Raw genomic sequence first — 24803 nt, 5'->3', positions numbered from 1 at the left:
TTCTTCTTCTCTATAGCTGAGTGTCTTTATTAGATCTCAAAGCCTTAGACTAGGGAGCAAACCCATTGAAATTCGATTTCCAGCAAACCCACATAGTAGACCTATAAGTGCTACTGGTAGTAGTTGAAATCAATCCCCTTCACCACCTCCCATATCTTTAGTACTTCCTCCACCTCGCCAACCCATCCATATGATGGGTCAATAACAACAACAGGTACACACTTGCAAAACATTAGGAACAATTAATGTTCCTAGTGATCAACATGATTGATCTAAAAACCCTAAAAAGTGGCTTCCTAAGTTTGACGGTGAATCAAAACTATTCCCCAAAGACCATATAAAAAATGTCATGTTGTCCATAAATTTAAGAAGAGTTGATGAAGAGGATGTTGTATGCCAACTCTTTCCTTACACATTCGAAGGAGATGCTTCAACTTGGTATTTTTGCCTACAACCAAATAACGTTCATGATTGGGATACTTCTGAAGACTTTTTTATTCAAAAGTTGGGAGATGACAAAACTTCATCCACTATTTTAGTTGAGTTGTCTAGGATCAAAATGGGCTGCAAAGAGAAGATTAAAGACATTAACCAAGGATTCCTCAATCTTCTTAACAAGATGTCTGATACCTGTAAACAAGACTTGAAATTAAAATAGATTTCTACACTTCCTCCTTAACTGTGTCTATTGCCATGTTTGTTAAATGTGCTGCAAAATCCACTCTCAATGAAGCCATGCAATAATCCTTAAAATTTGAGAAAGAAATGATGTCCGACAAGTCCACCAACATCTATATGGCACTAGACCTGAATTACAATAGGAAGGGGATAGATACATTCAGGGAGAAGAGCTAGATAGAGGACCACTCAGCTTCATTCATCGGGGGCGTAGGCAGGTGAGTCGACCAATACACTATAGCCAGAGGAAAGAAAGAATGCTCCTACATATGCCAGACATGAAGTTGGTTGAGGAAACCAACGAGCTTGTAGATAGACCTTATGTCATTGCATAGTAGCAAAAAGAGATGGTTTAAAGCCATTCCAGGCTGCATTAACATGCATGTCATTGTATATTTCCATTTTTAGTCGAAGGGCATCGCAAAGACATGATCAACTGAAGAACCTAAATCCTCTCAACCCATTAGGAGAACTCTTTCAAAAGAGAAAAATAAAGGTAATGATGCTTTCGACATGGAGAGGTTGAAAAAAGTCATGAAAATTTAGCTAGTGAAATGGATAATGTCAAAGAAAAACTAGTTGAAGCATCTACATTGACAAAATAATTTAGAATTTTGTTAACATGAGACCACAAATGAACCTTGGTGGCGAGATATTTGCTGCTGAGACAAAAGAGGTATATGAAAATGAGAAAGAACATGAAGAGGAACAAGGAGAGAAATTAGATTTAAATTATTTCTAGGATGTAAGTGGTACATTTGAAGAAGTTCTAACAGTACAAGCTATAAGTAAAAGTTTTCAACAAACAACCACTCCCCCTCAACAAAAATCTACTTCTCCTCAACCAATATCAACTTCAAATCAGTCCCCTAATAATGAAACTGAAGCTTCCAAATCCAAAACTTAATTGTCCCTCATGAAATTTAATATAACATTTTGAAGGACATGAAAAGAACTAGAGCTACCACAATCTTATATGAATTGAGAAAACTTAAATCCCAAATGAACATTTTGCTAAAATGTCTAGGTTTTGTTGATAAGTATCCCCTCCCTCCTGCCACGTTGGTAAAAAAGGGAAAATATATTACTAACCAAAATGTTGTTTTTGATAGCCATATTGATTCTATAATGATTGGGGAAATATACAACTCACATACACTTCCCTTCCTCCTTACTTTTGAAATTTTCAACAAGAATGTACACAACTATCTAGTTGATTCTAGGGCATCTTCTAACATTATGCCTTACTCAATATATTTAAAAATTAATGCTCAACCCCAACAATCAAATTTCCATATTGCACAATTAGACAGAAGAACAAAAGTAAAAGTCTTTGGAGAATTACCAAACATCCTCATTAGGATCTCCTCCAATCCTCAAGTCCACCAAATCATGGATATCATAGTGGCTAACATTCCTAAACACTGTGGTTTAATTTTGAGACGAGAGTGGTTGTAACAATTGAATGGATATGTCACAACAAATCTATCTCACTTTCTACTTTCTTGTAATGGGAAACCAAATCAAATTATAGTAGGCAGAGAAAGACATATGAAATCTACTTTTACTAATTTTGGAGAAGAAACTAAACCAATTGTCATATCAAATTCCATTGTCAGTAATTATTCCTTGGATTCATTGTTTGGAAACATTTCTGCACAAATGTCTCCTTTCAAACAAGGTTTTCAACTCTCTGAAATTGATGAATTTTCTTAGACCGATTCTTCCCGCTATGTACATTTTGTGGATAGTCATGTAGATAATTTTGTGAGTAACCCATTTTTGACTTTATACTTTGACACATCAAAATCAAATGACAGAGATGGTGCAGGTTGCATCCTTGTAGGCCACGATGGTGAAAAGACAATGTTAACTTGTAGGTTCAAATTTGAATGTACCAACAACGTAGATGATTATGAAGCGTTAGTGAAAGGTCTTAAAAGGTTAATAGTATAAATGTGCAGAATATTAAAGTGTTTGTTGATTCATAAATTGTAACTAGATAGGGAAAAAATGCTATTCACTGTGTCTAGAACAATATGAGAAATTACCAATATTTTGTCCAAGATATAATATATAGTTTTTCCTCATTCAATATTACTTCCATTTAAAGATTACAAAACCTTAGTGTTGATTTGTTGGCTAGTGTGGCTTCAAAGTTTATTCCCCTGGAAGATTTTAATCCTGATTGATTTTTGATAGAAATAATTTTCAAGCCTTCCACCCTAGATAAAATCACTAATCTACACGTGTTCAATGATCATAATAAGATAATAAAATTTTCTACATCTTAAGGTACACATGAAAATCACATACCTTTCAAAGTTGATAATATCAGAACTAACAATTTATTTCCCAAGTCTATGGTTAAGCTAGAGCACTTTTATGATCTTCAATATAGGTTTAAAAATCCTGTAAAATATAAAAAAAAACAATCCTACTATGATTCATGAAATCATCAACTGAGGTACAGACCAAAATCAGAAAATTATCAATATTGGATAAGGGTGTTCACCTTTAGAGAGAATTGCATTAATAAATATCCTCAAGAAATACACATATTCCTTTTATTGGTCATACAATGACCTTAAAACTTTTGACACATCCATTATTCAACACACAATCCCAATCATATCTCAATCAAAACCGATTCAAAGAAAATTACGCAAAGTCCATCCAAATCTTGAATCTAAAATTAAGGTTGAGCTCAATAAAATATTAAAGGCTAAAATAATCTTTCTTGTAAGACACTCTAAATGGGTTTCTAACTTAGTCCCCATTAGGAATAAGAATGGTGACATTTGGTTATGTATCGATTTCTGAAACCTGAATAAGGCTTCTGAAAAAGACAACTTCCCATTTGCTCCTATGGAACAAATTCTTCAAGCAATGTCTAGATCTAAAATACTATATTTTCTTGATGGAATTTTGGGTTACAATCAAATTCTATTTTGTCCAAATGATAGGCTTAAAACAACCTTTAGAACTAAATTGGGTATATTTGCATATCAAAAGATGCCTTTTGGGCTCATCAATGTGGATGTGACTTTTCAAAGGGAAATGGCGAGATATTTTAGGGGTATGATTAACAAAATTGTTGTGTTCTACTTGGATGACATCACTATATACTCAAAAAGAAGATCTAATCACTTGCATAAACTGAAACAAATTTTTGAAATATTTCTAAAATATGGAATCTCATTGAATCCTAAAAAATATTTTTTCTCACTCACCAAAGGTAAATTACTAGGATTCATTGTATCAAAAGAATGTATTTCCATCGATCCTAATAGAGTTGAAATGACAAAAAATCCATGCAATAATTTCTCGGACAAACTAATTTTGTTAGGATATTTGTTCCTAATTTTACTCAAATTATCCTGCCTCTTCAACACATGATCAAGAAAAACAACTCATTTAAGTGGAATAAACTTTAAAAAAATGCTTTAAGTTCTAACAAGTCATCATAAATTCTTGTGCTTTACTCTCTCCAATTTATGAAAATGAATTCATTCTTTACACTTTTGCATCCGATCTATCATATGCAGTTGTACTAACTTAAATAAACAATCAAAATGTTGAAGCACTAATTGCATTTCGTAGTTCTAGTTTTTGAGGAGAAGAATTGAAATACTCTGATGTTGAAAAAAAATGTTATGCTATATTCAAAACCATCAAACATTTCGGGCTTTTCTTAATCAAGTCTCACGCAAAATTCATTGTTCCATTCCTTGCAGTTTGAAATTTGTTATTACAGAAATATCTTGGAGAAAAAAGAGTCCACTCAATTACTTCTCTTCAAGAATATGGTACTGAAATCAAACCTGCCAAAATATTGTGTGGTCAAGGGTTATCAAAATTAATGACTCAAACTATAGATTCTAATTCTCATGATTTTTTTGATGAACAAGAAGTGCAATAAATACAACAGGTAAATTCAAACTCTAATTCAGAATACGTTGATTTGATACATTATTTCACTCATGGTATTTCACCTTTACATTTAGATACTAAGAAAAAATGTGCTTTGAATTAAAATCTAATAAGTATCACATCATTAATGATGTTTTATTTCATAAGAATTATGATTCCTCTTTGCTTTGTTGTTTACAAAAACAAGATGTTGACAATGTTTTGCAGGAACTTCATGATGGATCAGTCGGTGGTCACATTGGAGGTGATACAAGTCATAAAAATTTTCATGTAGGATACTACTGGTCAGCCTTATTCAAAGATGCACATGCTTACATATGAAAATGTAAAGTTTGTTAGAGATCTGCAAGAAGAGTCAAAAGACCAACATTTCCTTTGCAACATGTGGTGATTGATCAACCATTCGAACAATGGGGACTTGACGTCATTGGTGAGATCATTCCAAAATCATCCAAGCAACATAGATTTATTCTTACTCCAACTGATTTATTTACAATATGGTTGGAAACTATACCTTTGAAAGATGTTACTTCTGATCAAGTTATTTCATCTATTGAACTAAACATCATTACTAGGTTATGTGTGCCTAACACTTTGTTGTTCAATAATGCCGCTTATTTTTCTTCATCTCCACTTAAAGTTTTTGCAGATCAAAAGGGTATAAAAATTAAATATTATGCTAACTATTAACCACAAGGTAATGGTCTTGCAGAATCCACTACTATGAACCTTTAAAAAATCATTAAGAAAATTGTTGATGACAACCAGAAGAATTGACACAAAGTAGTGATTAACGCCGTATGGGGTGATAGGATAACACGCAAAACCTTGATAGGTACTTCTGCCTATTTATTGGTTTACGGTAAAGAAGCTATTTTACCCCCAAACATTGCTTTGCAATCAATATTGTTAGTCCAATCCATCTTGGAAGAGCCTTGTTCCATGTTGCAACATAGACAAGCCTAAATATTTATATTAGAAGAAGCTTGAAACAAAGCTAACCAATCTTTCGTTAATCATCAGAAAATTGTCAAACAACGGTTCGATAAACTTACAACATGTGACAAAAATTTTAAAATCGAAGACTTAGTCTTGAAATGGGAAAAAGCCCACGAAGAAAAAGGTTAAGACACAAAATTCTAAAAGTTGTGGCTTGGACTGCTTCAGATTCCCAAAAAATTAGGCTCATCTACTTTTATCCTCCAAACTCAAGATGGAATAGAGGAAAACTACCAGTAAATGGGAAAAAGCTTAAACCATATATTTCTTAAAGATGGAAAATAACCTTTGTAAATATTTAATTAGTCATCTGTAAATTTCTCGGTTTGACAGTTTGCTCAGTTATAGCAATTGTGACAAGTTCATCTTTATGTGTCTTTTGGGTCTTTTTTGTTCATAAGAGAATCGTTTTAAAAGTATGTTGATAAGTTGTAATGCATGATCATATTCATCATAATCAGTTGTTCGTGTCACATTAATTTTAACAAGGAAAATATTGTTAAATACTCTCAAACTTCTCTCTTATCTGGAAATGAAAATTAGTTCAATTGAATGTAAGGTCATAAATAATGTGTGAAATAAGGTATATCATAAAACAAATAGCTCATTGAACACCATTACATGTATTTTTGTTTTTTACATAACTTTTTGTATCACCCAGCTTTCCAAGCCTAATTGCAAAAAAACAAAATACTAAAATCAATTCTTTAAATAAGTGATAATAATAATAATAATAAAGGCGGTAAGAGGAAATTTCAAATCATCCATTGTGTGGGAAGTGTATGTATACCCATTTGGGTGATGGATGCTTGCTGGTAGTGGGTAAATACATGCATGATACTAAGGTAACTTCGTTGCTATCGAGGCTCATTGGCAGGGAAGCAATACCAAGTCAAGAAAGTATAATACATAAAGATATATGTTAAATGGCATTAGATGTGGCTCAACAGTCAAATCGTAAACCTTTTGTTTTACACCTACATATCATAGATTGCATTTCAGATTAAGGCAAGTTGTAAAGATATTGAAGAATATTACATTTCTATTATTTTAATGATCATGAATTTGTTTTATTATGAATATTTTCTAGTCATGAATTATCACTTGTTTTCATCCTAATATTTTTTCTCTTCCATTTTGGCCTAAGCAGAGATAACTGGTCTTCCTAGCTTGTCACGAGTTGTTGTTTCTGCAACAACCCCCCATTTTGGTTTTCTCTTTTCATAATAAATGGAGACCCTTCTTCCAATTTTTTCTAAGGTCGTGTTTGGTTTTCTTTTCTTTGAAAGTTTTATACTTATTAGAATTACATCCATTGTTGTGGGCTCTACAACAACTTTCAAACATTTAGTTTACTTAACTTCAACCTCTAAAATAAACCTTGATACACTCCCTTTAAATTGTTAAGAATTAGCTCGATTTGGTCTTTATGACATTCCCCTACTATTTATGGCATAATATTTATGGCATAATGTACATGTATTAATACACATTAATGTAATAATATATATTATTATATGTAATAAATGTTGTTGTAAATATGCATGTAAATAACCACAAATATATTATTACAAATTAACATAAACTTAACCTAAAACATAAAACTTTATATAAACTATAAATACGAACCAAATATAATATAATCCAATATAACGCGTCAAATACGTCCATTTTTTTTTAATACAAAGGGAATGATACTAAATTCATTGAACACTCAACGTATTGCAAAGTTTAATGCTCGACCTACTTCAACTTTCACTTGGCAAATTCGAAATATATTGGTGGAAAGGCCTTTCGATACATATTTCAAATAGGAGTTGTCTATAATGCGACTTTTTGAGATTCCGGTGACGGAATCCGGCGGAAGAAATTGAGATGAAATCATGATTTGTTGCAGTTAAAATGGTTTTTTAATTGCATATTCGGATTCAGCACCCTGAAAAACCCCTGGGACGGTTTCATTGTGCAGAAATTAGCTATCAAACTTGGATTCCGATAAATTACTGCCGGATTTTCACCGGAAAAAATCGCCGGAAAGACTTTCAAAAAGTCGCGTTAAAGACTACTGCTTTCAAATATAAACAAAATGAAAATTGGCATTTATCTCTATTCACACAATACGTCATTAGTTAAAGTGAAGACATCCACATTAGTTTAAAAAAAAAATAAAGGGGAACGTGGATTATTCAGTTGATATTCCAATTAACGTTGAACGTCAACTCGAACTTCGACCCAATGTTCCAAAGGATACTTGGCATTTTCGTTAGACACATTAACCGCCAGTAGTTTTGACCAACGATCTACATGCAACGTGTCGTCATGGGAGAGGCTGAACGTGGATCACTCCGCACTGGTTAAGCCTATATTTTGTTTTTCTGTTTTATTATTTGATTCTCATGTTTATTAGATAATTAATATTTAGTTATTTTTTTTTTCTAGTTTATGAGAAATTTTTCGGTGTAAATCACAGGATAAATCATTTGTCGACGCGTTTCGAATCAACAAGTGTGGTTCATCGTCAGGACAAGTTGAAGAAACCGATCTAGCTTAGCATGTTAAATAGTCTGAGCAGAGACTCCAACGGCTATCTTGACTAGCGGCTAGTTTTGACATTAGAACCAGCGTCAAGATTTAATAGAAGTTAGTTAAATTAAGTGAATAAATAAAAATATAAAATAATTTAAAATTGTTAAATGTTAGTTAGAAAGTTTTTAAAATATTTTTTTTTTCCTAGTTAGGTAGATACTTAACATTTTGTGTTGCCAACAAAAAAGGCTTTATCAACAATAAGATTTAATGGTGCACATGATGTGTTAAATAGATCGTTTGGCTTCCCATTAAATAACATCGCTCTTCGAGAGTTTAGAGATAGTTGATACATATTCTGAATTCGTTGAGAGCGGTATTTTTTAAATTAACATAGTTTCCCATCATAGAAGCTCGGTTCTATTTTGATAAAACAGAAAAAAGAATGCCGCTTGCTCCAGACAGAAGCCCTCATGCGCTGTCTTGTGCAAGAAACGATTCTTGCAGATCATCACCAATAAAAATTTGTAGCATACGATGGAGAGTAGCTATATTCCCTGCAATGAATTCAACACCTGATTTTGCAGTGATTCTCATTTCAATTTGCACCATAGTTATCTAAAAATATTGGAAATGACCTTTCTGTTGGAAGGGTGCTCTGTATGCATTAAATTTTAGTTTCATTTCTGTTTTGAAGGAATTCCACTAGTGGATGGAACGAAGTATCTATGTAATCTTTATAAGCAGAAGTAGTGGCTCAAGAACCGGGTTTAAAAATTTGGTCAAGAAATGCTTAGCAGCCATACTGTTCTTTGTATTGTTTTACTGTCTGAAACTGTAATTGATTGGGAAGCTAACAAGAGTGATTTTCTCAGTACTACTGTTGGTAAACTGCGCTTGTAATTTGTGAAATCAAGTTGGTTTCTTTATTCCCTGCTGCAAATTAATGTATGTTAGTCGCTTTCGACTTGTAAAAATCTTGGTACGCACTTCATTTTATATATAAAAAATGGTTAAATGTTTGTTTTGTTAAAAAAAAGGTTTGTTTTATAGGATATATATAACACCATTTTTTTTCGAGATTATTTAATGACAAAGTGATATTTAAAGGTGGTTTAACATTTTAAATATATATATATAAAATAATGTATATGGTATATATTCTATATTATATATAATATACATGTTTCTATTCATATAACACAATCTTTAAATACATGGTGTTTTATAAGTGTGCTATAATTCATAGTTTTTTAATAAGAAGAATGCAAAGTTTATATAAAACTTGTAAATTTTTTATTAAGTGTTAGTCCTCTAACTTTTTTGTTAATCGACAAGTTGATTTTTATTTGTGTAGGTGCTTTTAATTTTATCCATAATTTTCCTTGCACAAATCGATGGATGTCATACTAATAGATTTAAATCTATTAGTCATTTTGTTCATTTTTCTTCTTCATACTTACATGTTGTTAGTCATATGTGTGTGGATGTTGCAGGTTGTTTTAAGTTCATTTCAGATTGTTTAATGATATTTCACTAACTTGCATGAAAATTCAAAGCAATCCTTTTGTTAGATTGATATCTTGCAAATGGTTACTTTTACTTCACATACATATCATTTGATTGATCCATTTTGTATGTTTTTGGAAACACTGTAAATTTTGTATTTTCAACTATGCTTTCAAGAATAGTTTTTTCGATTGATATTTAATTGTCAAATTTATTATCAATCTTTTGATTCCATGATAATCTTAAGCCTGGGCTTGTATATACATTCGTAAGATAGAGGTGGAATTGCATTTAAAGTAGGATTTATGCATTGTGTTCTCTTCATCTTTTCAAAATACAAAAAAAAAAAAAAATTGTTTTTCCCAAATCAAGTCTCCATTCATTGCAGCATCACCTCGTGAAGGGTAAACTGGTCCTGAAATTCCAGTTAAGACTGTCATCAACGGAAAAGAGTTTGATCCGGACTCCCAAAATTCCAGTTAGGACTGTCATCAATAGAAAAGAGTTTGATCGGGACTCCAACCAGTCTGTTCCTCCTGTGTTGATTTAGGACATTTCCATACCTTAATAGGTAGAATAACACAAGGTATCTGCTAGTGGTGACTTAATTTTGACCACCAACTCCAAAACTAAAGTTGAAAGTAGTTCCTAGAAAAATTTTGAATCTAGCTAAAAATTGAAGTCTTCTACATGTGTAAGAGTTCGCTAATAGTGGTTTGAATATGACAAAAAACTATTGAAGGTAATGGTTTGAATTCGACCACAAACTATTGAGACTTGGCTCCAAGGCTTAATGGTTCCAAAAAATTCCAAATTTGGTTGGAAGTTGATTTCTTCTACTAATTGAAAGTGCTCACATATGGTGATTTGAAGATAACTACAAACTAATGTTGGCTTGAAGATAACTAGAAATTAATGTGAGTTTGGAGATGATGACAAGCTAAATCATGCTCATAACTTTGACTATGGCTATAAACTTGATTCTAATTTAGGCTTCAGGCTTAGAATATCTTGATAAATCCTTGAAGAAAGTAGTTTCCAATCAATCCTGTTGTCAAATACAGGTGAAGTGATGATACCATTGTTGCTTACGATTTCGTGTACATGCTTGATCGGTAAGGATTCAAAACTAGAAGCCTTCACTAAAAATCACTTATGTCAATAGCCTCTTATCCCATACAGAGTGAAAGGATGAGTATTTTTCTATGATGTTCACATGGATGAATCTCAAAAGCTATGATCCTACATGTGACAAACTCATTACAATTATTTACATTGTAATTTCATTGATAAGCTTGTAACACCACAAGTACACTTTTCCTTTCCTTTATGGGTCATAGGCCTTGTGGAATGGAAACTCTAAGATTACTAAGAGAAAATCTAATGGATAAATGAATAGGTACCACATGCATCCGACCTCCAAATATTTGCAATTAAAAAAAATGTGTGCTACCAAAATATCTAGAAATTTTAAAATTTCCATCAATACCGATATAGTTAAGAAAAACTTAGCAATTAAGATGAACCTAAGAGTGAAGGATATGAACATACACAAGGAGATGTGAAGTCATATCTATGCAAGGAAACTTCACGGTAGTTAACCTCTCTTATACCATAAGGCATATGGATCTCATTGAGATAATTTTTCTCCAAAGCATATTCTCTTATTCTCTTATGGGGTAAATATTAAAGCTATAGATCTACCCCACAATAATCAAAATTAGATAATGTCCCATTCCACATAGGAAATGGATCAGAAGTAGGTAGATCCTTCCTTTGATACATAAAGGCATAAGGATCTAATTCCTGCAAAGCATAAGTGTTAATCAATGGTGCATGCGTAGGCAATACTCTGTCAAGTCTATATAAAGGAACCTAGGGAAATTGATTAACATATGGTGCACATCATTCCTCTCTTTCCACCTTATAATTATTAATTCCTTCAAAAACAAGTATTTGAGGCATACTGTCTTGTAGACCAAAAGAGTTCTGAGACTGTATTAGTCAAAACAATTGGCATAACATTTTAACTTTTTCTGCGTTCAATTGAAACTTAAATTTATTTTTACCATAGTATTTATCTTAAATGGAATCACTGAATTTTTCCTTAGATAATCATGAGAAATCCCTATGAATATAGAAGGATATCTAGGCTATAAAATATTTTTTCGAAGTATTGATAGGATTAGGTTCAATTTTATACCCACCATGACTTGCATCCTCCTATATTCCATACATTAGACATAGTTAAATGTCATACCAAAAGAGTTGCATTCCATTTCATCCATGCCTACACACTCTCACTATTATTATGCCAATCCACCTTTTTCACAACTGAAAATTTCCAACCTTCCTCTCTCACTCTTTCTACTACTTCTTCCCTACATGTTGTTGCGTAATGAAAGCAGTATGGTTTCTCCATGCATGTAGTAGAGGAGAGGTGCCTATGGGAGAAGTGACACTCAAGTATTTTGACATGAGGAGAGAGGCTACTTTGAATAATGTGTTTTGGGGTTGAGGAAAAATTAGCAAGATAGTATTGAAGTTACATGCCATATCCATGCATGAAATTTCTCTTTCCATCTATCTCTCACTTTGTATCTATAGTGTAGCATCATCTCAATTTTGTACAAGAACACCATCTAACTTCTAGCTCATGATACTTTAAATTTCCTTCACATTATCAAACTAGCATTATGGAATTTCAAAACTACCAAAATGGACAAGGCCATTATCATGTTTCAGAACTACCCCTATACAATGAAATTTTGAAGTATTTTAGGATTTCTCAAAATCAGAGATCTAACAAATATAAAGAAGGAGATTTAATAGACTTTTATTGTAGTGGCTACAACCACCCTCCAAAATTTTCCCTTCGCTTCATTTTGGAGCCTCCCTAGTAAAACCTCAGTGGCTTGTCTTGCACTGCCGAGGTACTTGTGCTTTCACTTGAGTTTATCTTTCGCTTTACAACTTGTGCTTTATTAATTTCTTTGCTCACCTCTTCACTTGGTTGCAAACTGGTTCTAGCACTGCCTTGATGATCTACGCAATCCTTGAGGGAAACCAACCTTACTCTCAAGAAATGTGCAGTGCAACCCAATAGTGAGCTTCAACTCCAGAATTGCGCAGACCTAGCTGGTAGCTTGTCTTCAACTGGGAAACAATGTAGAGAAGTCGAAGCTAGTAAGTGACACTTCAGCTCTAGAATTTCATAGAGCTAGCTAACATCCTGCATTCAACTGGGAAATTGTGCAAAGTCTAAAGCGCAGAGCAACTCAACCAAGAAATTGCGTTGAACCTACTATGCTCAGAAATCTCTTACTGCATGGACCAGAGAATTTCCCGATCCTTCCCAGGATTACACAATCTTTCAGGAAGTGTATGGAATTTTTCTAAAAAAGAAATAATCTAACAGGAAAATAATCCATAGGAAGTACATATCTATCATTAGTTTCCTGAAGGTGACACATTGCCATCTTTGGAAGTTTCTGCCAAGTGTCGTTGTTGTCCTCGATCTCAAGCATACACGTCACAAACTCCTTTTTGCTCAAATCTATGTAATGGAAACATCTAGAACTCACTTATACATTCAATCATCAAGATCTAGCTTCCACAGGAGACTAGGTAGCCTTTGTAGTGCTTGCATTGGTTTTCAGGGTGACTTTCTTTTTTATCGTCTTTTGCTACTTTTTTTGTCACTTTTGTTTGTTTAACTTGTGAGAGTGTTGTTTCACTTATTTTGCTGAACGACTGTGGGAGTTTTAACTTATTTGAGCTTCTATAAGTGTTGTTTCAAGTTATAGATTGCTTTTCTCTAGTGTCGCATTAGTTTTCTTGTTTTCACACTAACGGTCGCAATTGCGGCGACTCCCTTCACATGCTTCGTGTTCCTTCAATTTTATCCATTGATGCACTTGTTTTACATGCATACATCTACACTTAGTCATATCTACACTAATCCTTACGTCATCCTTGCCATCTTCCAATTTTCACACTTCCCATGGACAAATGTGGGATTGCTCTGCCCAGATCTCACACTTTAGTCCGTGCACTCCATAATCTGGGAGCTCAAGGCCTCTCTAACTTGACTTCTAGAATTGCGCAGATCCTATCCTGGGCTGGCTCCAACTGTGCACTACGTAGTTCCAGGAGCCAATCTCTCGACTTGGTCACTGAGAATATGCAATGTGTAGTCTCTAATAGGCCCTGACCCAGACTAAACTACGCATTGTGTAGTTCTATTCATTGAGCTTCCACACTGACTATTGGAGCCATGCACCATTCCCACAATCATCCAGTCACCTTTGTCAGTCAAAAATGTCATTTCCTCTCATTAGATGCTCTAGTTTCTTCTTTATCATTTTGTGAAGTCGATTTGTAAGAGCTAATGTTTTCTTGCCATGGGTGTCTATTCTATCCCACAAGTACCACACTCATGAAGCGCTTCTCTCTAGCAGTCATTGTAACATGGCACCAAAGAGATCTGCTCCAAGAGTGACCACTAAAAGAGGTACCAGGGAAGCAGTTGTGCAAGCACCAATTTACTTTCCATATATGCAAATGCCCAATTGTTTACAAGGAATCAGAACTAGCAAGGCAGTAGGACCCACACCAGTGGCAAAAAGCAATAATCCAGTACAAGATCAGGGAAAGAGGAAATTGCTGACATAATAAAGGGAGAACAAAGCTATAGAGAAAGTGCATTCAATATTCATGCAATCATCCTTTACAATAGAAGAAAAAGGAAGTAGAGGACATAGACAACAAATTAGAGGAAGAGAGAATAGGAGAGCTTGTTGGTAGCAGAAATGAGATCATATCAAGTAGAATAAGAACCGAAGGAACTACGAGAGTCGAGGAGGAAATAAAAAGAAGAGAAGCAGCAACAGGAAGAAGAACAAAGGCTAGGTGCAATGACAGAGAAAACAATGCCAATACACGTTGATGAGCTGGAACAACCAACTGCTGAGGAAGAGAGTGAACAGATTGCAGTTTCCCTCACCAAAGCTAAGTGCAAGAACCAAGTCCAGTTATAGGTCAACATGTACATGGAGCAGTGAAGGTGAGAGACCAGTAGGAATGAATTGGAGCTTAGTGCACAAAACATGGAAGCACATTGGTGGTCCTGTCATGGTCTACACAATGTTGTACATGCTTCTGGGTGAGATGGACACAAGTACCAAGACTATATACCTGGATGTGATGGAGGCAAGAGTCCTCTTTGAGCAAGAAAACATCAAGAAGTTGGAGACATCATACCACAATACCAATCTTAGCATCTGTACATGACCGAGAAACATCAAGTAGATGTTTCCAAGTTGGTTTCTCCCCAAACCTTAGAGCCATAGTGTTTTGTCTTGTTAGGCTGTCTTTAGCCTATTTTGTCTCACATGGGTATATGTGTATTATTTATAATTGTGTTGTAAGTGAAATTCCAAGTTTCATTAGTGGAATGTGAACAATAACTATGTAATGTAAAGAGTTATTTGTAAATAAGTTGAAGAGTCATGATGGTAGTCGAAGAGTCACAAAGGGGAATGTCAAGGGTCACCCCACCCTTTTTTATAAATAGAACCTCATAACTAATAGACCAAGATTTTGGGAGCCAAGATTTTAACTAGGCATTTCTTAGAGGAGGCTTGGAGAGTATTGTGATGCACCTTAAATTCTCCATAGCATAGAGCAAGTACATCTCTTTTGAGGAGGAGGTGGTGTTCACTGTAAAGTTCCACTATTGGGGATAGTGGTTGTCAATGGTGTATGTATGGATGGAAATTTCACTTAATAATATATAATAGAGCCAACATGTTTTCGTGCATATGTTTTTATTCGCGTTGGATTATTTTGGTTTCTTTAGCAATGTATGTTATTTAACATACGCATTTGTGTATGAACTATTTTATATGCAATTTTCTGAATCTTGTTGCAGACATGTTGTTGGTTTAACCCGTCACTTTGGTTTGTGGACTATTCCACTTTCGAGCTTGTGATATCATTCTACTCGTGTGTTCCTTTCAGGATACTTACTATTACAGGCTTTTAAGGGACACACTTCATTTTCCCCTCCATGCATTAGAACCCCCATGCATCTCACTTAACTGGCTACAAGGTCACACACTTGCTTCTGATAATCACACATAGTCAAGATATTAATTTACTACCCATTGCTGGGACTGCTAATCCAAATGGTCTAAGGTCTATATGAGACTTCTTACTGGGGATATCCCCTGACATGTTGGTGCGTCCAACACTGTCAACAACTTCTAAGAAATACCTTGTGATACCATTGTTGGAACATGCAACCAAAATGGAAGAATAGGAATGAATTTTATTTCATTAAAGATGACACACATAATAAGTACAATGTTATTACCCTTGGATTCAAGTTTCAAGGTTTCTTAGACTTCCACTAACTATCCACGTTCTACACCATAATCCTAACGGATTAGGTGTCTAATAGTTTTAGATTTGTTTATGTGTTTTTTTATTCAATGACACAATGAATATATTATGAATGATTCAAATTGAAGTCAAGGTACTTATTTTTCTTAGATAGACAATGTGTGTGTGTCGTTTGGAAGCAAATAAGCATATTGTTCAGAATGTCTTTATCTTGTTGAAATTCATCAAAATGTGCATACAAGATACATATGTGTAGGGATACAAATGTAATTGCACTCGCATCTGCAAAACAACTATGAACAAGATAATGTTCCATGATGCATTTTCAAGCAACAATTTCATTTTTGTGTTTATTTTTTTCTAACAAGAAAATTTTGTTGTGCTAATTTTTGAAGCAAGAAAAACGAATCCATGGTTTTCACTTGTGAAAGAGATGTGTACACTAAACCATGTGTTTTAATTTTTGTTGGGTAATACATTTTTTATAAAATCAACCCTTGTACTCTATTTATTGTCCTAGCACAAGCTAGTTCTACTACAAATTATCTTCGTATCATGCAATGAGTTTTTCCTCTAGATAATAGTAGTAAAATTGCAACATGAAACATTGGTGTCAATGTTATTGCCATATAATTCTTGGATTTTTAATTTTTCGATAGATGAATAAAAAAATTCTAAGAAAACTACATCTTTTCAATTTTCTCCATTCGAATAAGATTTTAATGTTCCATCAATGCCATTAACAAGGCCATGTTTGTTGTCATAGTTTCTAGCATATAATTCAACAAGTAGATTTATTTTTACTACTATTTTCTACGAAAAAATTATGGTTTTCTTAACAGATGCATAGTTTGTTTGGATGCTTTCAACCTTATCAAATTCTTAAATCACTATTAACTATGTATCCATTTGTGACAACATTTTTCCATTATCTCTTTGCACATCCTAATTTATGTAATATAGATATATAAAATGTGGATCGATTGGTGGTGGCCTATAACAATGGTGATTGATGAATTCTATGTCAATAATTGACAGGGAAATTCAATCTCATTTTATTAAAAAATGAAACAAAAGTTATGTCTTTCTGACCCATTAGAATATACATAAAATAGAAGTTTAATTTTTCTTTCCAAAAATTATATGGCACTCTCACCATGTGCAACATCAGGAGCTCAAAGACCAGAGAGTCTTTGACAGGTTGTTCGTGACAGAACACACATTATCAAATCAACATTTCCAAAATATTTTGTAGGGGTGTATTTTATTTCACACAACAATTTATCAACATGGTAGATAAGTTTAGAGTCAACAAGGAAAACTCATCAATTAGCAGAACATGAAGGTATTAAACTTAGTTGGACAATGTATCCATCTTTTCATTATTTAAATGAAAGTACTGAAAATTGTTAAAAGGTATGGAAATGGAAAAGTGAAATGTGACTCCACAAAAATTGAACTTATGCTTCTCCTATATAATTAATTATGACTCATTTTAATGTAATTCGATCATATTAAATTATATGTTGGAAATGGCCACACTATTGTGGGGAGGGTGGGGAGTGTGGTGAGTCAGTAGTGACTATAATTATAGAAATTTAATCTATTTTTACCAAAGCAATAACCCATAAAAAAACTCATGAAATCAATAGATAAAGGCATGTAAAAATAACATAAAACACCATAAACAATATCAATGCATGCACATAAGAGAACACATTTTTTTCTGGTGGAGGACCCTCTCAAGGCAGAAAAACCAATTGTTGTTGTTGCTGCTCAAATATTCTATTAATGGCTAAACAATTTTACATACAATAGTTAGCACCACAGGGACTTCACGGAGAGAGAAATACCATACCACGTGGGTTCATATTGTGGGATATATATTGAGGAAAAAATGACATAATATATTGATCATATAATAGGGGGTAAAGGGTTTTTATATTGGTAAGTTTAAAATGGAGCTCAAAGTTAATGAAAAATTATAAAGGGGTATAAAAAATGTCAATAAAAAATGGATACTTACAATATCTAGTGATAGTACGGGTTTTTTAAATTGGCAAGTTGTATTGGGTTCGTATTGGTAGGGTGTTAAATAATGTGACTTTTAGAGGTATTTTCCAATACATAGTCAAATTAAGGGTATTGTTTACTATGCCATGAATGCACGTGATATGTCAAAGGTTCATTGAGTGACGCCCCTGTGCTTAGCACCTACTAGCTGGAATACTCGACTCCTACATTAGTATGATGACATCCATCAGCTGGGAAGTACCTACTCACACGACTCTAGAGATAAAAATCTACTAGAATACTCCACAACAAATGAGCTTTTCCCAACATCCATTAGACTATCCAACTACCATTGGATCAATATTATCCTCCTCTAATCATTTTTTGCTAGCCTCTAGAAGCAAGGATTCTCTACGCCTCCAAATCCTCCATGTGAACCATGTTTGAAAATGTTATTGACTAGGCTCTGAAATTTGCTCAACATGAGCAACCCAACAACTACTCTGATCTGAAACTAATATCTGATATGAACACTCTAAACTCAACTAAAGATATACAATTATCTATGCAAGGTCATATATCACTCACTCACTCCACCCATACACTCACTCCATCAATCAAACCACACCTTCACTCAAAATAATTACAATAATATATGTCAAAATATCCTAAAAAATCTCCAATCAATACCTTGGGAAAATACCATGGTCATCCCAATACCATGGACACTTGTACCAATGTAATGTCCAAGTTAATACCACAGGTGCATACCATGTTTATCCAATACCACAGACCCCTGTACCATGGTAATATCCAAGTCAATGTCAAATGCCAATACCATGGTCATACAATACCACATGCATTTGTACCAAAGTAATACTTGGTCCACACACATAACAATAACTTCACAATTGTCAAATAACCCTGCAACTAACAAGCCAAGCAACATAATCATAACGTTTGTAAGCCCATGCATCAAAGAGTACATCTATCAATCAAGATACCTGCAACATAATCATCTGTACATAATCAAGTATGTCACAAACCAAATTGCTCCATGACCATTTGTCACACTTATCCATACTCAATCCAACTGCAACTCATGCCCACGTTGACATCAATGCCAACCATCAACCACTGCAACCAACATCTACATCATCAATGCCAACAATCTCCCCCTTTGGCAATGATGTCATCCCAAGATGAACCATCCAACTCTCCTCTGAAGAATTAATCTCCTCAAGCACTCTCCCTTTGACATCAATGGAAAAGGGAAAAAAATCTTATTAATGGTGGCATCACTGTATTGATCATCCAATGAAAATGCAATAGATCCCCCTAACTTAACACAACAATAACAACAAAACATCTAATCACCATCATAAGGCATCACCGCACTACATCCATCATCAAGAACATAGTGAGAGAAACAACAAAAACGTCCTCCCAGGCAACAACATACCATACCCATCAACAATAATAGCAAGCATATGATAGACATCAACACCAATAGTAGCGAAGCATATGATGACCATAAACAACTACATATCATAAGCAACAACAACAACAAAAATAGCCAACAACTCCATCCACATAAAATACTCTCAACCAAAACAACAATACAATACATATAGCCAACATCCAACAACACATCAATCATAGTTGATCAACAACCACTCGGGAGACATACTCCTCCTAAGCAAGTAGTCATACTGAAGTTATCATCATTAACCTGAAATGAATGCCTTCCTACTGAAGTATTCTACCTCATGGACTAGAAGACTGACTCTTGACCAAAATGTACATGACATTATAAGAAATTTTCATGGTTGGGACATCACTGACTCTGTGGACAATGGAATTTACATCATGACACTTTTGTCTTATGCAATAATACGACATGACCAAAAAAAATTTGAACATTCGGTTAAATGGCTTCATAAGTGAGATACATGATTGGATATGACAATGACCAACACTCACTTTTATAGGGATTCATCAAAGTGACAATAAGACCTCATACAAAGACTTGACCACAAATTACAAACCGCCATGCATCTCGCATAACCTCATATATTTGACTTTAACAATAATACTAAACTCATCAGGATCATACATCTCAGTTTTGTAATATTACTGGACACATAAAATATACAACAGCAAAACGGATACATGAACAATTCATCAACAAGCTAACTCCTGCAACAACAACATCACTAGCACAAACACAACAACCATATCAACTCTTTGTCATAAATATCATGCACACTATTCAACAACATCTTTTCACTTTGCGTTGTCCTATATCATTGTTATGTCAATTACCAAGCCAACGGTTAAGTGTCACACATGAAACTAAATCATAAAATCACGTCTGTGTACTTCATTAGCCATCATCATAAAGAAGAGAGTGAGCATATATAAGATTTTTGTGCCAATCGAAGTATTACTGTAAGCAGTAACATGTCAAGATCATATATCTTTTCACTTTGCGTTGTCCTATATCATTGTTATGTCAATTGCCAAGCCAACGGTTAAGTGTCACACATGAAACTAAATCATAAAATCACGTCTGTGTACTTCATTAGCCATCATCATAAAGAAGAGAGTGAGCATATATAAGATTTTTGTGCCAATCGAAGTATTACTGTAAGCAGTAACATGTCAAGATCATATATTGTAGTCAGATATCTACAAAAAAAAAAGAAAAAGAAAAAAAAAGAGAGTAACAATTTGTTTCACTTTGGAGTATTTTCTTCGTGGTTAGAGGCCACTTCTGTTGCCATAAAATTACACATAGCTCACAAATTCTATTGCATATGAGACCATTCCTACTGCTCAAACAATGTCGTTTCTCAATAGCTTGTATTCCAAGAGTTTCGTTTATGCAAGTGAAGTAGCATGAATGGTATTGGGCCCTCACATTCCACTCTCGGACAAAGTCAATGGGTTTCACAACCTACTTAATGGCCTAATCTCTGCAACCAGTCATCGCTAACATCCGGTTGAGGTTCTTCGTCGAATAAAATCTAGGCGGAAATTCCCTTCTTCCAAAACTTATTTTTATAGCCTCACCCCCCCTCGAAATATCTAGGAACTCATTCATGAAGATTCAAATTTGGCCTTATCACACTTTTATATCCTTATTCAAGTCTTCTCCAAAATGCCATGCTTCCTCAGTCCATTCGACTATGCTCATAGACTTGTCATTGTACTGTGAAAAGACGCAGCAAATCATTTCTGGGAGACAAAAGCAAACTCAGAAAATCATTTTACGCATAGCAGGCTCTTCAAGTATATTACCAAAGACATAATGTCGGTTCGTTCATTTACCCAAGGAACCACTGATTCATCCTCTTGTTAAAGACGCAAAGCACCACTGATTAGAACATCTAAGAATGACCTTTGGGTCAAACATATCTCTATTTACCAGGTGATCCAAAGAGTTAAACTTGACCAAGTCATCATGTGGGTGGGGTTTGATCACAGGGTCCATTTATTGCCTCAGGAAAGGAGTGACCTAGAAGTTAGCCAGGCCGAAAGAGATTGTGCGACCGTAGTATACATCGCTGGGATTACCCAACAATCTAACTTTGACATATGCATGGTGATCAATGTAATTCAGGTCATCGAGTGATTCCATCCTCTTCGAGCCACCTACTCTATGTCTGATTTATGACTTTTGAATGGTCCGGTGAAGCTCAAGCTCTACTTCTCTCCATTATGAACTGTGGATTATAGATGATTTAAGCCGTTCCAACCTATTTTTGTTTATGCGATTAAGCGGCTCATAATTAATTTACTCCACAACAGTCCGTAACTATTGATCCACACCAAAAACTGAACCCCGAAAGAAAAAAGAAAAGAAAAAAATAAAGAGTACTTCTTTAAGTCCATTTATAGCCAAACTAGATCACCAACCACATTCCCTTTTCGTGGTAGCTTCATTACTTTCACTTTCTCCACGAGTTTTGTATGAATGCATTCATGTTTACCGTATCAATATTCAAGTCAACCATTATGAGAATGTTCAGACATGCATTACATCCAGAGAAACTTATTAAAAAAATGACCAAATTAAATGATAAAACGTTCAAATGACCATTGTTGATTAGATCTATGCATTAAATTCAGATCATTAATCAACGTAATGAGATCACTTTTGTTTTTGTCGAATAATTCCATGGGAAACATGCTTCAACGCTAAAACACTCTTTGTATTTCTTTCATGACAGTGGAAGAAACATGGACGTTGTTGCTCATCTTGCAACTTCTGATCCATTGGAAATATATCAACTCAATGTTCAACATTTCAGTATGTAGATGGAAATCCAACTATTTCTTCATTAAAATAACCACTGTGTGCGCAACAGTAACGTGACTCTCACCAAGACTGTCAACTTTCTCATGAGTCTTAGCTTTGACATTTATTAGAGAAGAATGATCCCCTAGTAATGTGCATATGTTTGTTATTATAGCTTTCTTATGGGGACTTATTTTCAGTCTTTTCAAAATCACTGCCTCGTGCATAAGTCTAACCACTTTCACAAACACTGAAGAAGGTGCTCCCTTCCACTTTGGATCAATATTGGGGAAATATTGTGCAATATCTGGAAGGCTCATTCTGCCAAGAATTGCATAAAAAATGCAATGAAGTAGAACATCACCTTCAGAGTGAGTGTCACAACCTCGATCATGGGCTATGTTTACTTCTCCAATAATAATGGATAATTTGGGCTCTAGACAGTGCAAATCAAAACCATGCCCACTTCTAAATGGAAATGCAACAACAGGCTTAGCACTCCCACCATGCGTTTCAGTTCCAATTACAGTTCTTACAGAGACCTAAGATATGACTTCATGTTTCAATACAGAGGCTAAACAATGACACCAGATTGATATGTTATCAACTCTAGAGGTTTTGAAGTTGATTGGCTTCCAAATAGGCACACAGAATGTAGTCTGACAGGAAGGATGGCACGTGATTTTGTAATGGTGAAGGATGTGAATATTGTGAAGGCCACCATTATTTCATTTGTCGAATGACTACGATTTCTCCTTTGCCAATCATTTTGTTTTTGAAGGCAGAGCCCCTGCAAAATTCCAAATAACAATGGTAGCTCTATTCATCTCAACACTGAAAAATATATAGTTGATACAATAAAACATGCACGTACTTATAACACAATATATCTTTGATTTTCCAAAAACAAATTACACCCATTAAATGAAATATAGTAATTTAAATTTCATGAACAACTCAACCATAAGAAGATCCTCCATTTATTCAATAAAAGTTCTGAAATTTCAGCCATCTTCAGCAGAATCATCACTTGAACATAGAGTAGTTTTTTTTATCAAACTGAGAAGGCGAAGAAGGACAAAAAAGGCTTGCATAAAAGAGATTTCTATTATTATCATTACAATTAAGTTAGGGATGGTGTCTATGCCTGAGATAATGGCATGCATGACCAAAAAAATGAAAGAGATAACCATCCCTTCTTTCTTTCTTTTTTTTTTTAAATTTATTTAAAATTTGCGTACTGATTTATTCTTTTGTCTGCAATATGCTAAAAACTAATCATCGATTTCCGTACAGGTAATTAAACCATGGACTGTCGGTGTTTTAGATCATTTTGACTCAACTTTCTTCAATCAATTCTGTCACAACACCTTTCAAGAGTTTGACGAAGACAAAGCTTAAAAAAATGTTATCAAAACTCAACTTACTTGAAGAAACACCCCTTGAATTTCTGCATTTCTTGCTTCAAGCTCTCCTTGAGGCTAGGTTGGCCTGAATTCTTTTCTGAAGCCACTTGTTTCTCCTTAACAATATGATTTTTTCTTCTTATAGCTGCTCTTTTCTCTTCCAAGGTTTTTCTAATTTTACTTGCATGGTTGAAGTACTTGCACTAGGGTTCCTTTTCTTCCATCTAGACTCCATCAACGCCAAGGAAAGACTGCAGTATTTAGCGTTATGGTAGAGATTATCATAAGTGAAACATCTTATGTGCCAAAGAAATTAAGGAAATGGCTCAAAACATTTCCAGATATGATTTCTATTCTTTATGCCATGAGCCCTACAATCAACATATTTATGCATGAAATCATTACACATGTAACAGTAGCTATAAAAGAAATTTGTGTACCTTGAAAATGATGGGACTGCTTATGATTTAGATTGTTAGTTTCTCTTGGAGTGATTTGTCTTTTTACTTCTGAAATTCGTTGAAGTGTGCCTAAATTTATGATAGGTATAAATACCTCACATATGTCATGCTTTCCTTTGTCACCTTCTCCAACTTTTAATTTCTAGCGTGATTTTCCTCATTTCTGCCATAAATTTTTTCCTTGCTTTTGTCTATTGTTTCTTCATTATCTCTTTTTAAGCAAGATCTACCTTCTTCTAACTTTGTTTCTAATTTCTTACCATAGGTGATATGATTTTTAAATGGAATTGCAATCTCCACTTCATTCTTCCTTGCCTTTTCCAACTAATTTTCAAGATCAGAAATTTCTTCCTTGAATGTGTGTTCTCTCTCAAGAATTTGAAGAAGTTTCTTCAAATATCTCTTTTAATCTTACTCGAACTTTGTTTTCGCCTTCTATACTCACTAATTTTCTGATCTCTTCATCTTAAGATTATGATTTTTCTGCAAAAATATTACCTCCACTTCTCTCCAAAAGATCATACTGAATTTATTTGTTATCGTCTTCTAAATCATCAATCTCAAGAAAAT

General features: G+C 34.2%; 1 pseudogene; it reads right to left on the bottom strand.

Moving 5' to 3' along the window:
* Positions 1–22398: 22398 nt before the first annotated feature.
* Positions 22399–23090, bottom strand: LOC149148738 (2-C-methyl-D-erythritol 2,4-cyclodiphosphate synthase, chloroplastic pseudogene; annotated as a pseudogene).
* Positions 23091–24803: the final 1713 nt, after the last annotated feature.

This window comes from Pinus tabuliformis, chromosome 9 (genome assembly GCF_031772625.1).
Source record: "Pinus tabuliformis cultivar Carrire ecotype Pingquan chromosome 9, CPIR1, whole genome shotgun sequence".
NCBI lineage: Eukaryota > Viridiplantae > Streptophyta > Pinopsida > Pinales > Pinaceae > Pinus > Pinus tabuliformis.
This window is presented reverse-complemented; position numbering and strand designations above follow the sequence as displayed.